Genomic DNA, 17,064 nt, shown 5'->3' with positions numbered 1-17,064 from the left:
CAGCTGTAGTGTTACCATGTTCATAAATTATTGTTAAAGAAGGAAATTACCAAAAGAAAAAAAATTGTCTCTATAAACCTGCATAGTTTAGAGCTAAAGAATATGTTAAAATTTTCCATTGTGGAAATTTCCCAGCTACTGGGCTCTTCAGATTTTTTTTTTTTTTTTTTTCAGAGCTGCAAGCAAAGAATGGAAATTTCCAAGCAGCATCAAGGGCTGCTGTTCTGCTGACTGTCTTGCTCAGCCGGGGTCATCTGCTTCTCTAAGACATCAAGGAATGCCAAGGTAGGTCTGAGAGAACACACACACTTCCTCTGCAGGAAGGAAGGGATGTCTTTGTGCTGCCTCCCGGCTGCGATGAGGAGACGGGTAGGAAAGGTGACATGCCCTGCTCCATCCACTTGAGTGTGAATTTTGTTGATTGTTAATCACCTATCAGCAACTTATCTTGTTTGACATCTTTCCAATGGCAGCTGGCTGGCAGGTCTTTTGTTTTTTAAGAAATCTCTAAGGTGGATGGGAGACACAAAAGAAAGGAACCAACATTTGTTGAAGTCTACTCTTTTAAGACTCTGCCAGATATTTTATATATCACTTAACTTTTCTGTGACCTGCCCAAGGTTAACTTCTGACTTTCTGCACACCAAATTTTGAAAGCTTCATCTGTCCTTCTCGAGACAGACTTACCTCCCTCAGACCCTCCCAGAGATTGGTCTTCTTCAAGTATGCTCAAAGTTTCATCCCCACCACTTCGATAATAACAGCTCAGTTCTTTTTCACTGGATCTAAGTTGAAATAGATTTCCCTTCACAGCTGCTCCTGATATCTGAGCCAACAGGCATCTAATAGTTCCCTAAATTCTGTCATGTTCCTCCCCATGCACTACTGCTGCTACAGCAGAAGTCTGATGGTGGCAGCTCCCCAGAAGGCCACACGTGAAGATGTCAGCTTCTTGTGAACAAGGCCAAACACCCTGACTGGCTCTAGGCCAGAGAGAATATTCCCAAACCCAGGTTGTGTGGCTTTGTCTGAACGGGTTTGGGAGTTTTGTTTTTTTGTTTTTAATGTCTTTCCTCCACCCTCCCCAGAGTTTTGGGGTATTACAAGTAGATTCTGAATAGACTAAGGAGCAATAGACTAAGGAACAACACATGGTACCCGGAAAAGAACAGTTACAAAGGATTCCTGACACTATTGTTGCTATTTATATTTAACATTATTTATTAAGGCAAGTTTGGTAATAATGAAGATATACTAGCAATACTTTTTTAAAAACCAACACATGGATAGTGAGGTTTTTAAAACACTATTTATTCCACCTTTTCAGTCACATCCATGTCCCTAGATAGCAATGTTGCCTTTGACAGTGACCAATTTTAAAACTACCTGATCGTGGAAGTGGAGGGAAGTAAGAATGGTTGGCAAGAGTACTGTAGGTCTGTAGTCTCAAAGACTAACATTTGATTTAGCCATTGGTTACTTCTGTGATAACAATTTTCCCTATCACCTTATTAAGTGAGTAAAAGTCGCTCAGTCGTATCTGACCTTTTGTGACCGCATGGACTGTAGCCCACTAGATCTCCTGTCCATGGGGATTTTCCAGGCAAAGATACTGGAGTGGGTTGCCATGCCCTCCTCCAAGGGATCTTCCCAACCCAAGGATCGAACCCAGATCTCCCTCATTGCAGGTGGATTCTTTACCATCTGAGCCACCAGGGAAGCATCCCTTTACTAAACCCAAGTCTGATTCCTTGGTGGAATTTATCAAGATGGTATTTTAATATAGGCCTAGGTCTCATATAGTACATGCCACATTTCTGACAGGCTTCTTTCCACTCCTCTGCATTTGTCATTAGCAAGAAGACATTGGTCCTCTTAGTAAAAGACAATGATATGATGATTCATATCTGTGGGTGGGGCTGAATAGACATATGATGAATACTCCTTTTCACTTTAGACCTCAGAGATGACTTTGTTTTTTAATTTATGGCTGGAGTACATGCAGGTTTAGATGCTGTTTGATTTCAATCATGGCCCCAGTTCTCTCCCCACTGTTTACCTGCCCTTGCAATGTGATTTTGCAGTCCCTCCCTTCAAGAGTTAAGACTATTTCCCCACTCCCTGAATCTGGGCTGGCTGACTTGTTTTGACTACTGGCAAACAATGCCAATTATAATGTGCCAGTTCCTAGCCTAAGCTCAAATGTGCAGTACTAATTTCTTTCTTTCTTAGAAAATGCCACTGCTACATGAACAAGCCTCAGTTAGTCTGCTGGAAGGTGAGAGCTCCTGAGGGGGAGAGAGGACCCTTCCTAGCTGAGGCCATCCCAGACCAGCCAGTCCAGAGCTAACACCAGCTGACCACAAATGCATGAACAAGCCCACCAAGATCAGCCAGGCCCACACTAGATTAACAGGACTCATTCAGCCAACTCACAGTCTCATGAGAAATAATAAATGGTGGCTATTTTAAGCCACTAATTTTTAAGCAATAAGTTATGAAACAATAAGTAACCAATACAGATAACCAATTCTACTTTTTTTTTCTTCCTCACTACCAGGAAGCTTAGAGTCAAATTGGAAGGCCAGTCACAGAATCTATGTTCATTCATTTGTTAGCCATAAAGGGTTCATGTTTATTGTACTCCTTATGGCTAATGTATTTGCAATCTTCTTTCTCTTTGATAGCAAATTTTAAAAATCAACAATTATCTGCCATGTTGGTTCTAAAACCAAGTCAATCCTGTGTTTTAAATATTTAGGTGGTTTTTATTTATCAGATTAGAAGAGAGGGCTCCAGAGCAGGATTGACAAACATTTTCTGTAAAGAGCCAGAAAACGCAAGTTAAGTAATTACGGCAAGTTTGGTAATAATGAAGATATACTAGCAATACTTTTAAAAGAATCAACACATGGATAGTGAGTTTTTAAAAGACTATTTATTCCACTTTTTCAGGCACATCCACGTCCCTAGATAGCAATGTTGCCTTTGACAGTGACCAATTTTAAAACTTAAAAAAATTTAAAACAAATTAAAAAGTTGGCTTAAAGCTCAACATTTGGAAAACTAACATCATGGCATCTGGTCCCATCACTTCATGAGAAATAGATGGGGAAACAGTGGAAACAGTGTCAGACTTTATTTTTGGGGGCTCCAAAATCACTGCAGATGGTGACTGCAGCCATGAAATTAAAAGACTCTTACTCCTTGGAAGGAAAGTTATGACCAACCTAGATAGCATATTCAAAAGCAGAGACATTACTTTGCCAACAAAGGTCCATCTAGTCAAGGCTATGGTTTTTCCAGTGGTCATGTATGGATGTGAGAGTTGGACTGTGAAGAAAGCTGAGCACCGAAGAATTGATGCTTTTGAACTGTAGTGTTGGAGAAGACTCTTGAGGGTCCCTTGGACTGCAAGGAGATCCAACCAGTCCATTCTGAAGGAGATCAGCCCTGGGATTTCTTTGGAAGGAATGATGCTGAAGCTGAAACTCCAGTACTTTGGCCACCTCATGCGAAGAGTTGACTCATTGGAAAAGACCCTGGTGCTGGGAGGGACTCAGGGCAGGAGGAGAAGGGGACGACAGAGGATGAGATGGCTGGATGGCATCACTGACTCGATGAACATGAGTCTGAGTGAACTCTGGGAGTTGGTAATGGACAGGGAGGCCTGGCGTGCTGTGATTCATGGGGTCGCAAAGAGTTGGACACGACTGAGTGACTGAACTGAACTGAACTGAATTTTAAAACTACCTGATAATGGAAGTGGAGGGACCTGCTTTGCAGACCGTACAGTCTGGGTCACAACGACTCAACTCTGCCATTGTAGCACTGAGGCAGCTCTAGACTACATGTAAACAAATGGGCATGGCCCTTTTCCAAAAGGGCTTAATTATAGAAACAGGCAGTGGATAGGATTTGGCCCTCAGGCCACAGTTTGCTAACTCATGATCTAGGGCAACCTATGTTACTATGCAAAAACATCTTCACCTATACCATGATCCCATCAACTTTATTGTAATTTACCTCAATTACTTTGAAAAAACAATAAATTAAGTGACTTTATTTCCTCTCTCAGAAGACAAGAAGGAGCTGACTATAAAGTAAAGCTGTATACACTAAAAGCGTTTGTACCAGGGCAAGGACAATACTGAACAACTTAAAATTCCATAGCCACTTAGTCCATAACTAGTTATTTACTTAATGCTAAAGGCCAGGGTGACACAAGCAATGTCTCATTTGTTTTGTTTCGTTTCCCAGCCTGTAATCTCAAATACTCATTTAACAAATGCACGGCTGTATGTCACAGTGAGGATGGGGCCCCAGTTGTACTTGCCTACTTGGAGCTCCCTGAATGTATTGTGCTATTTCACGCCTCTCTAGCTCTGCACACAATGTTCCTTCTGCCTGGAACACACTTAGCCCTCTTCTCTTACTGGCTAACGCCCACTCTCTGATCAAAACTCAGCTCAATGATACTGCCTCTTGGAAGACTTCCCTGAGTGCACCTCCACCGCCTCACCCTCAGCCTCTAGTCTGCACATTCAGTCTCAGCATTTAGCCTACTAAATTAATCATTAAAATAGTTAGCAATGCTTATACAGTACCAAGGACTAACTATGTGCTAGACACTGTTAAATGTAGTCATTTAATTGAAGTTAGTGGTAAACCTGCCTATTTCTCGAATCCAATCATGCATTCAAAAACATATATTGAGTACCTCACAATGCTTGTGCTAGGCAAAAAAAGATAAATAAAACACAAGCTTATACTATAATGTTGGAGAAGGAAATGGCAACCTACTCCAGTATTCTTGCCTGGGAAATCCCATGGACCGAAGAGCCTGGTGGGCTATAGTCCATGGAGTCACAAAAGAAGCAGACACAATTCAGTGACTAAAAAAAAAAAAAACCCAAATACTATAGAGTAGAAGCCCTCTGAAGGCACACTGTGCCTTATTTCTTTTTTCTCAACACCTAGCAGTGTCCAGAGCAGAGATTTTAAATTAATATTAGGTGAATGAATGAATGAAAATAGCTAATACTTATGCAGTACCTAATATGGGCCAGGCAATGTTCTAAGCTCTTTACATGTCTAAACTCCTTTAATTTTTATAATAACTTATGGGGTGGCTAGCAAGGGCACCCCACTCCAGTACTCTTGCCTGGAAAATCCCATGGATGGAGGAGCCTGGTAGGCTGCAGTCCATGGGGTCACTAAGAGTCGGACACGACTGAGCGACTTCACTTTCACTTTTCACTTTCATGCATTGGAGAAGGAAATGGCAACCCACTCCATTGTTCTTGCCTGGAGAATCCCAGGGACGGGGGAGCCTGGTGGGCTGCCGTCTATGGGGTCGCACAGAGTCGGACACGACTGAAGCGACTTAGCAGCAGTAGCAGCAGTGTAATTACCACCATTTCATATATGGGGAATTGGAGTCATGGAGAATTTTTAAGTAACTTGCCCAAGGTCACACAGCTAGTACATGACAGAGCTGGTTTCAGGGTCCATGTTCACAATCACTGGATGAAATGAAAGCTTGCATGACTCACCATAAATCCATTGTCACTCCTGGAAAAGTAATTCAAAGGACACATCTTTGATGATACAGGTGGCGCTGTGGTAGCAGTTATAAGCTTTAACCTAGGAGTCAGAACTGTGTTCACATTTGCCCTCAGGTGCTCAGTGTAAGTGACCAGTGTTATTGAAGTTGTGGATGGGTGTCTCTTAAGCACACCCTCACATTTACCCACATAACATTCCAGTGGATACTGAATCCCAAACATTTCTCCCACTGCTTTCCCCTGCTCTTGAGTGGACATGCCTTGATGCCTGAGGGATGACCCCAGTACAGCTCTGCCAGCATGTGACTGCTGTTTTGACTTTCCTGGTGGCAAGTAGGATTAATTATAAAGCAGATCCATCTACACTGACCCACTCAAATCAACACTTAAGCCAATGAGCATTTTGAAGAAGCCTATAGAGGCATGTCCAGCATGCTGGTGAACCTGGCTGGCCATGTGTAGGCAACAGGATGGTTGCCAGTCACTCACTGATGACTCTGGAAGTCCCCATGGGGCCTCCTAGGCAATATACCCCTCAGTGGGGAAGACAAAGACACAAACTGGCCTGCAGCCACTTCTGAGAACAGGCTTGCTCTGCCGAAAAAGAACGAATAGGTATTTCCAAGAGAGTTTTGCTTTTGAAGCAGACATAGGTTTGGAAAGTTTTAGATTTGAACATTCAGTTCAGTTCAGTTCAGTAGCTCAGTCGTGTCCGACTCTTTGCGACCCCATGAATCGCAGCAGGCCAGGCCTCCCTGTCCATCACCAGCTCCCAGAGTTCACTCAGACTCATGTCCATCGAGTCAGTGATGCCATCCAGCCATCTCATCCTCTGTCGTCCCCTTCTCCTCCTGACCCCAATCCCTCCCAGCATCAGAGTCTTTTCCAATGAGTCAACTCTTCGCATGAGGTGGCCAAAGTACTGGAGTGTTTCAGCTTTAGCATCATTCCTTCCAAAGAAATCCCAGGGCTGATCTCCTTCAGAATGGACTGCTTGGATCTCCTTGCAGTCCAAGGAACTCTCAAGAGTCTTCTCCAACACCACAGTTCAAAAGCATCAATTCTTCGGCACTCAGCCTTCTTCACAGTCCAACTCTCACATCCATACATGACCACTGGAAAAACCATAGCCTTGACTAGACAGACCTTTGTTGGCAAAGTAATGTCTCTGCTCTTGAATATGCTATCTAGGTTGGTCATAACTTTCCTTCCAAGGAGTAAGCATCTTTTCATTTCATGGCACTAGAAAATAAAAGTGAGAGACTTCCCTGGTGGCCCAGCGTTTAAGAATCTGCCTGCTAATGCAGGAGACATGGGTTCAATCCCCGGTCCGGGAATATCCCACATGCCTCAGGACAACTAAGTCCGTGTGCTGCAACAAGGAGTAGCCCCTGCTCGTCGCAAACCAAAGGAAAGCAACAAAAGCCCAGTGCAGCCAAAAACAAAGAAACAAATAATTTTTTTAAAAAAAGAAAAGAAAAGTGATCACAGAGTCCCTGAAGATTCTGGAAGTCCCTGGTCCATCTGAATGTAGAACAAATGTGCCCCTTCTCTTGTCTCCAAAAAGTTTCTTCGAAATACTGGACTCTCCCCCCTTACTGCCTTTGCAGTTAGGTAATACAAAGAGGCAAGGAAGCAGTGTTCTGGTGGCCTCCACTGATGGAGTAGAGGGCCTACAAAGATGTGCCAGGACTAGCTCTCACAAGCCTCCAGTTCTCAGTCTGAGGCACAACAGAGGCCTGAAAGAATCCGGCAGTTCAGGAACTGGCTCTTACAAGCAACCGTGTGATGCCGCGGACCCCTGCAAGACTGTGCCCACAAGTACTTGACAAGGTGCGAGAAGATATTCTCTACCCATTTCTCCTCTACAGGCTTTCTTCCCAGTCAGGAATTAATTACGGGACTTTTCCAGGAAAAACTGGGAGACTCGAGAAACATCCGGTTGACCAGTGTGTGTGTGTGTGTGTGTGTGTGTGTGTGTGTGCGTGCGCGTGCTCAGTTGTGTCTGACTCTTTGTGACCAAACATGTTTTTCTGGGTTTGGGTAGAATTTATAGCACCTTATTTTTCTAATGAAAAGAATTTGGACATTACTGTATTTATACCTCACTTCATATAATTTAACATTTAGTTTTCTGCTTTTTTTTACATATTTCATTATGTAAAACTTGCAATTTCCCAATCTCGATCATAAAGTCACTGAAGGCAGGGATAATGTCTTTACTTCTTTTGAATCCTCTGCAGGACCAGCATAAAATGGAGGAGTGCAAGACTAGCAGTCAAAGGAAAATGACCCCAGGATTGTGTCTGGAGACCTGGGTAGCGTCTCTGTTCCTGCACCCTTCCACTGGGGATAAGGGCTACAGGAACCACAGAACCCTCTGAGATGCAATTTCCTTCTCCTAAGATTGCCCCACTTACCTTACCAGTTTGTTGGGAGGATCAAATAAGATAACATATGTAAATTTTGTAAAGCAAGATTTGCTAGCTACTGAAATGTAAGAAATCTTCAGAAGAGGCACTCAGTAAGTATCTGATTGATTTTTAATGATAAGGTATTGTCTTCCCTTCCCCTCTTTACTCTGTTCCTTTCACTTCAGTTCAGTTCAGTCGTTCAGTCGTGTCCCACTCTTTGCGACCCCATGAATCGCAGCACGCCAGGCTTCCCTGTCCATCACCAACTCCCGGAGTTCACCCAAACTCATGTCCATTGAGTCGGTGATGCCATCCAGCCATCTCATCCTCTGTTGTCCCCTTCTCCTCCTGCCCCCAATCCCTCCCAACATCAGAGTCTTTTCCAATGAGTCAACTCTTCGCATGAGGTAGCCAAAGTATTGGAGTTTCTCAGGATTTAATTTCATCTGAGTGGCAAAGCCACTCCACATCTTCCTGAAACTGTGTGAAATGTCCCTTAGAGCATTTCACTGCATAGTTACCTTCAAATTTGATTGAAATTTAAGCAAACCAACCAAATAAAGTCACAAAGCATATCATGGTCCCACCTATCACACAGGGTTCCTAGATATCAATACATTTGTAACTCACTAGGGTTTCAAAGCCTTTCTTATGCTTTATCAGCTCACTCACATTGTACCCAAGGCAAGGATTATGTATATTTCTATATTCCAGAGTATACTTGATACATAGGAGCAGCAGATCATTGCTCGAAGTCCAAACCATATGAGAAGAAAATGAAAAATGTAACACCTCGTATGAGAAATTTCACAAAGAAATGACACTATGAAACAAATTTTTAGAATTATTCATTCATTTAGTCTTTATTTTCTACTTGTTCTTAGCAGAGGAGACAATCTCTCTGTAGTAATAGAATTCTACAGAATTCTATTCAATACATTAGAAAAATCTTTTAAACATGGTTATTTCTTAAATGATTCTGGAAGATAAAAAGGTTAGTTACAGGGTTTCTTCTCATTTAACTGGAGAATGAAATGGGGATACTAAGACACAAAGTAAGTTGTATGTTCTAGGGATTAGCTTATATAGATTTCTGACTCCCCATCTAATATGTGGATCCAAATAAAATGAAAGTAAAAATAACTAGAGAACTGATGACTTGTTCCTGGTAATAAGTGCCATCTCTTACTGAAATTTAAAAATTTTATTATCTTCAATTAATTCATGAAATTCATCTGAGCCTATTTTTTTCCAGGTTCAATTATAGAGTGTCAACTGAAGGACTTATAAACAGGGTTGAAGCATTTCATTGACATACTGAATCCAAACTAGCTTTGAACTTCATTGATGAAAATATTTAAGATGCACTTATAATGGGGCACAAAAAGAGGACTCTTTTGCAGAATAAACCAATCTAGAATAGTTTCCTAAGACCTCATTTATTGTCTTTTCAAAACTTTTTATTATGGAAAGTTTCAAACATACCCAAATGTAGAAAGAAGAGTAAGAATGCACCCAACTTCCATTCTTATGAACCCAACATTCAGCTTCAATATGTGGTCAATCCTGTAAGCCGTTCACTCAACATTAGTAACCATTAAACTCACATTATATGCCAATAAATTTTAATGTTCAAAATAATAAGTGCTTATTCATGTATATTTATTTTACATATATATGTTTATTAAACAATTTTAATTTTCCTCAGGCATTTTTCTCTCTCAAGTCTCTCTCACTTCCCAGGGATGAAGTGAGGCCAGCCTCATCCATAGTCAATACCAGAGGAAAAATACTTAAGAAGAGGAAGAAGTGGTAGATTTTAAATGTATTAATCTATTAATTATTCACTTCCTATGACACCATGCCTGCTCCCTTTGCCTAAAATGTAGGAAATAGTGATGATAGGAAGGAAGCACTTCCAACAACAGAACTGAAACTTTTGTCTTTTTGCTCCATTATTATATCAGTTCAGTTCAGTTGCTCAGTCGTGTCCACCTCTTTGCGACCCCATGAATCGCAGCACGCCAGGCCTCCCTGTCCATCACCAACTCCCGGAGTTCACTCAAACTCATCTATCGAGTCGGTGATGTCATCCAGCCATCTCATCCTCTGTCGTCCCCTTCCCGTCCCACCCCCAATCCCTCCCAGCATCAGAGACTTTTCCAATGAGTCAACTCTTCTCATGAGGTGGCCAAAGTACTGCAGTTTCAGCTTCAGTATCAGTCCTTCCAATGAACACCCAGGACTGATCTCCTTTAGGATGGACTGGTTGGATCTCCTTGCAGCCCAAGGGACTCTCAAGAGTCTTCTCCAACACCACAATTCAAAGCATCAATTCTTCGGTGCTCAGCTTTCTTCACAGTCCAACTCTCACATCCATACATGACCATTGGAAAAACCATAGCCTTGACTAGACGGACCTTTGTTGGCAAAGGTCTCTGCTTTTGAATATGTCTCTGCTTTTGAATATGCTATCTAGGTTGGTCATAACTTTCCTTCCAAGGAGTAAGCGTCTTTTAATTTCATGGCTGCAGTCACCATCTGCAGTGATTTTGGAGCCCCCAAAAATAAAGTCTGACAGTTTCCACTATTTCCCTATCTATTTCCCATGAAGTGATGGGACCAGATGCCATGATCTTGGTTTTCTGAATCTTGAGCTTTAAGCCAACTTGTTCATTCTCCTCTTTCACTTTCATCAAGAGGCTTTTTAGTTCCTCTTCACTTTCTGCCATAAGGGTGGTGTCATCTGCATATCTGAGGTGATTGATATTTTTCCCGGCAATCTTGATTCCAGCTTGTGCTTCTTCTAGCCCAGCGTTTCTCATGATGTACTCTGCACAGAAGTTAAATAAGCAGGTGACAATATACAGCCTTGACATACTCCTTTTCCTATTTGGAACCAGTCTGTTGTTCCATGTCCAGTTCTAACTGTTGCTTCCTGACCTGCATAGGTTTCTCAAGAGGCAGATCAGGTGGTTTGGTATCCCCATCTCTTTCAGAATTTTCCACAGTTTATTGTGATCCACACAGTCAAAGGCTTTGGCATAGTCAATAAAGCAGAAATAGATGTTTTTCTGGAACTCTCTTGCTTTTTCAATGATCCAGTGGATGTTGGCAATTGGATCTCTGGTTCCTCTGCCTTTTCTAAAACCAGCTTGAACATCTGGAAGTTCACGGTTCACGTATTGCTGAAACCTGGCTTGGAGAATTTTGAGCATTACTTTATTATATAATGAGTGGCAAAATAAGGGGTCACTCCATTCTTGATAATAAAGGGACAGAGAGGGACAAATATTGTAACCCAAATGTTTCAAGGTGGAGAGTTTCTTATACCTGAAAGTGAAAGTTGCTCAGTCTATATCTGACTCTTTGCGATCCCTGAGACCCCATGTGCTGTAGTCCCCATGGAATTCTCCAGGCAAGAATACTGGAGTGAGTAGCCGTTCCCTTCTCCAGGGGATCATCCTGACCCAGGAATTGAACCCAGGTCTCCGGCATTGCAGGCAGATTCTTTACCAGCTGTGCCACCAGGGAAACCCAAGAATACTGGAGTGGGTAGCCATTCCCTTTTCCAGCAGATCTTCCCAACCCAGGGATAGAACTGGGGTCTCCTGCATTGCAGGCAGATTATTTACCAGCTGAGCTACTGGGGACCGAGCCTTCTTATATGTAACAGGTATATTTATTTGATTGTATGTATAAATAAAATTTTGTAGAGTACAAATAGTTTGCCATATAAAATTGTTATTCTAAGATTTATCAAACCATATACACATTTGTAGCCACATCATACCCATAGGAATCCTAAAATAATAATATTTTTTTAAAAAAGACATAAATTAGAATGATGAAGTTGTGTAGAAGTTATATGGGTTTAACAAAACTTTGATTTCTTCTTTTATATTGTTCCCATGGTAAAAACAGCAAAATTTCTGCCTAGATGGTAACATGTACCATTTGTTCAATTTCAGGATCCTTGACTGCTCTTGGGAACAAGTATACTGCTGTGGTATGAAGTGGAAGGTATAACTTGGAGCCAGATGAGGGGAAAAAAAGGTTCCTTTCAGAAGTAATATATTTATGTAATATATGTAAACATAAAAGTTATCCAAAAATGGTTTAATAATTTCACCAAGTAACCTAAATTTTACAGGCAAGTTCTTCATAGAACTACCACAAACTTTGTAGAACTCAAGCCTTCCATTGAAAAAAAAATTTAAACTTTTTAAAACAAATACAATGAGGACAGCAAGCCACAAAGTGGACTGCAGTGTTACTCGTTGTTTGCTTTATCACCCATGGTACCTTGTTTTGCATCCAGGAGAGACTCAGAGAAATGTAAGGATGGATACTTATCATAATTCATTCCGTGTGGACTTTTAGAATCCAGGATAACAGCTTTCCTTTTTGCTTCAATAGTTACACTCTGATAGGAATCTGGAAAGTGCTGCGCACAGGAATGGTGCTTAGTCAAAACTGGGCTCATCTCCAGCTCTGCTTAAGAGTTCATTGCTGTCTACAGGTGATATTGAAGGGAATGAGGAAAACAAACTTCCTTAATTAGTGTTTGGTGCCAATGACCTTACTTCACTATGGAAGAAAGAAATTACATTTCTTCCTCATTATATTCACGATGAATCTCTGAGATACAGGGATACCGGTTACTCAGTCAGAAATACGCATTTATTTATTTAAGAGAAGTAAGCACGTCATAGGAAAACTTTGAACTTAACAAGGGGGGAGAAGCTTTGTCACCATGCAGCACGCAGGATCTTAGTTTTCTGAACTGGAATCAAATCTGTGCTCCCTGCCGTGGAAACACAGAGTCTTAACCATTGGACCACTAGAGAAGTCCCTGAAAAAGCTTTTTAAAAAGGATCAAGCCAGTAAACCTAAGGAAAACAAAGTGGGTTGGGGAGGAAACAACAGTGAAGTATAATAAGCAAAAAAATAAAAAAAGAATGAATAAAAATAAATATATTAGTGACCACTAAAAATTTGAGTTGCCTTTCCCTTTCAAAAAATTTTCAGACTAGGCTCAGAAAACAGAATTAAACTATGTATAAGAAATTAACTTCACACTTTTTATTTTATATTTCTTGGTACTGTTTGAAATTTTTTGTATGTGTTTGTTTTATTTACATTTTAAAATTAAGCAAGAAAGAGAACATATATGAATAGTGGCCCAAATACTAGCCCCAAAACTCAAATTGCCAGAAAGCTAAGTGATGAAACTAATGTTACAAATCACTGTACATTAAGATTTCTTAAGGAAATAAAGAGTCAAAGTAAAGAGCTCTTGCTGCTTAAAATGAGTAATTTTTCATGTAAGTGGCTGTAACACCAGCAAGAATTTGGTATGGGGGATACATCAAGAATACAGAGTGAATAACCATAAAGAGAGATGCTTGGGTCTGAAATGTTTTCAAATCCTTAAAGGCAAAGCATGTTTGTAAGAATTTTAAAAACACAAATGCTAACAATGAATAAAAATAATATATTACCTATTCACATAAAAAAAAGAAATTAACTTCAAATAAAGTAACGAAGTTTGAAAATAAACAGGCAATTACAAAAGCATGAAAGTGAAAGTGTTCATTGTTCAGTCATGTCGGGCTCTTTGTGACCCCATGGACTGTAGCCTGCCAGGCTCCTCTGTCCATGGAGTTTTCCAGGCAAGAACATTGGAGTGGGTTAGCCATTCCCGTCTCCAGGGAATCTTCTTGACCCAAGGATCAAATGCGGATCTCCTGCATTGCAGGCAGATTTTCTACCATCTGAGCCACCAGGGAAGCCCAAAAACATGAATGGCAATATTAATATCAAATTCAAGGCCAGAAGCATTAGAAAGGAAGAAGAGGATGGAATGATTAAAGGCACTATGGCAGAGAATGCAAGATGCCTAGGCCCATTCCTTGTCACCCTTGCTAGCAAATCTCATTTTAATTTGTCACAGCCATGTGTTCCAATACAAACAGATTATCTTCCATCCTCTTTTACAATTAAGTATGGACAATACATTGTAAGCAGAGGTCAGTGGGTTGGGCCTGGAAGTTATTCTTTTCTGTCTTTTTTTTTTCCTCTTCCTGACTGGAATATGTATGTTATGGCTGAAGCTGCAGGAACTATCTTGCAATGAGGACTTGGAGATAAACACCACTTACTAAAGGTGGTAGAGCAGAAAGACACAGAGAGCTTGCATTCGAAATGACCATGGAGCCCCATTACCAGTCCTGGACTTCTTTCACTATCAGGTATTTTTCATGTTTGAGAAAAATACATTTCTATTTATTTAAGCCAGTATTATCTGGGTATGATTTTACATGCAGCCAGCTCAATTTCCTGTGGTACAGATACAAACAGAAATAGGCACACACACATATATATATATGTTGTCAGCTATGGAGAACTAAAAAATAGCACAAAAGTTTTTAAAAAATCAAAATTACTAGAAAGACAAGCAGAATTCGATGGTAACTACTACTATGGTTGTCATAGTTGATATAATATGAAGTCAAAACAGATGAGAATATGGAGGACTATAATGATATAATCTACGTTTGTTATACAAGCACGTATATATGACTATATATGTGTGGTTGGTATATAGTATAAATTTTTACCTTACAAAAAGAGAATATGCCATCTCTTTATATGTGGATGGAACACTTTCAAAATCAATCATGTATTTGGCCATAAAAGACGAGAACATATTGTGGTTAGGGTGCAGAAGAAAGCTGATGAAACCAGACAGTCTGTTCTACGGCTTGCTGGCAGAGTGACCTTGGGCAAGTTACTTCACCTTTCTAGGCTTTCTGTCTTTATCTATAGGGTAAGGAGCCTGGTGGCAGGCTACAGTCCATGGAGTCACAAAGAGTCAGACACGACTGAGCGACTAACACACACAAGGCTCATAATAGTTAGAAATGTTATCTCCTAGAATTGTTATGATCCCTTCTGGCCTAGCATTTTCCAGATTGATGTCAATTTAGCTACATAAAGCTGCTAGTGCTGCTTGTAACTAACTCAAGGTAGGGGTGCCAGGCCATCAGATGGCTGTCACTGGTCAGTTTCCAGTGAAGGGTCAGGGCAGGATAGAAGGTTAACATTTCTCCCTTTGGCTTCAACTGAACAGCGAACACAACACTGTCTAGCACGGAATTCAAGAGCACCAAAGAATATTAAATGGATGAATTGTTACTTGCAGGAAGAGAAACAGGCACCATGTTTCCAATTATTCTTCATTTCAGACAACAACTAGCTGTTTCCGTTGGCGGGCACAGTAGCTGAATGGGGAACACAATTGAGTAAACTCTGCTGCAGAAGGATGAATGTGGGCCAGTGAATTTTTTTGACACAGTCCCAGCTTTATTTTTGCTTATTGCTGGCAAGCTAATATGAGGGACATAAGGAAACAATTGACAAAAACTTCCTAAATAAGGCTTAAAGGACAAGAAGTATCTATGGCCCCCAACATATAAACTTTTGTACCAATAAGGATTGTTTGTGATATAAGGCAGAACCTCTAAATTTAGCTGCTGGATACAAAAAAGAAGAAACACATATCAATCTTTTTTTTTTTTTAAGTGAAAAAGGGAAAGTGAAAGTGTTAGTCACTCGGTCATGTCTGACTCTTTGCTACTCCAGCGGCTGTAGCCTGCTAGGCTCCTCAGTCCATGGATTCTCCAGGCAAGAATACTGGAGTGGGTTGCCGTGTCCTTCTCCAGGGATCTTACCAGCCCAGGGATTGAACCTGAGTCTCCTGCAGACAGATTCTTAACTGACTAAGCCACCAGGGAAGCTCCCCCAGCTCCGGCTTTTTTTTTTTTAATTAATTTTATTTTATTTTTAAACTTTACATAATTGTATTAGTTTTGCCAAATATCGAAATGAATCCACCACAGGTATACATGTGTTCCCCATCCTGAACCCTCCTCCCTCCTCCCTCCCCATACCATCCCTCTGGGTCGTCCCAGTGCACTAGCCCCAAGCATCCAGTATCGTGCATTGAACCTGGACTGGCATCTCGTTTCGCCCCGGCTTTTTTAAGCTCACAAAGTATTACATTTTTTAATCATAAAAGTAAAATATTGAAATATGTATAATAATTTAAAATAGGTCAAGATAAGGTAATTTTTATGAGCAAGTACAGTAATATATGAAAATAGGAAAACTATTATAAATACAACAGAAAAAATATATTTGTATATTGTAATAATTATTTCATGGAAGTAAATACAGTTTTTGTTATAAACTGTGTTGAATGTTTATATATTTTTAATAAAATTAAATTTTATGAAAAATATTATATAAATAAGAAACATTAAAGTTTTATTCCCGAACTGAGATGGAAAGCAAAACTGAACTGAAGATAATAAGTTTATTTTAGGTCACAAACCATTGATAAACTACCTGATGTCAACTGGAAATGAATGGGGTATTTGTTCCTTTATTTTGCAGGACCTGTAATAGCGTCAGCAGAGTGGTATTTCTGTTTTTGCATATTTTTCTATGTTTCGTCTCAAACAAGTTGATGTACAAATATATAAACTGAAGGTAGTTAATTTTTCAGTCCAGAATATTTCCTAACTCTAATTTCTCTCAGCATTATCTTAGCATATCAATTGTTCACCAATCCCCACTCCTTCCTCTCTTGAAAAAAGGTTTTGTGTGATTACGAAATCAGCTCTCATTTTTTCTACTTAGAATGACCTTCTCGCCAACTCTGCACTCATAAACATCCTTTCTCAGCCTTTGCTTAAGCTGTTGTTATTCACAGAAGCTCCATCTTCTTTCCATGTGTAAGAGAACATCAAACTCAGGAAGAAATTTTTTTCAACTATGGAGTTTCAGACTTAGATACAATTCAAACAATGCATTCATTCCCAGATGAAGATACATATAGGGTGCCTGTCTTTCAGGGAAGAAGACAGACTGGGGAGGAAATCAGAGAGAAATGGAAACAGAGGAGAGAAAGGCAGAGAACAGACTTCCTCTGTTTGAATTGTACTAGAGGCTGAGATTCTCTACTCTTTCTGTAACCCTGTTGATTAACACAATTCTATCAGGGCTACATGCAGTTT

The 17,064-nt window shown here is 40.4% G+C and overlaps 1 protein-coding gene and 1 long non-coding RNA gene across 6 annotated transcripts in view; one reads left to right on the top strand and one right to left on the bottom strand.

The window, feature by feature from the left end:
* Nucleotides 1-17,064, bottom strand: part of MKLN1 (muskelin 1) — a 391,490-nt gene that overhangs the window by 318,997 nt on the left and 55,429 nt on the right. The gene's annotated exons all lie outside the window — the stretch shown is intronic.
* On the top strand, nt 176-9,619 carry LOC139182616 (uncharacterized). The gene is made up of 3 exons (XR_011566129.1): nt 176-285; nt 7,178-7,400; nt 7,811-9,619. It is a non-coding gene; the product is annotated as an uncharacterized lncRNA (long non-coding RNA).

Source organism: Bos indicus, chromosome 4, assembly GCF_029378745.1.
Source record: "Bos indicus isolate NIAB-ARS_2022 breed Sahiwal x Tharparkar chromosome 4, NIAB-ARS_B.indTharparkar_mat_pri_1.0, whole genome shotgun sequence".
NCBI classification, from domain to species: Eukaryota; Metazoa; Chordata; class Mammalia; order Artiodactyla; family Bovidae; genus Bos; species Bos indicus.
This window is presented reverse-complemented; position numbering and strand designations above follow the sequence as displayed.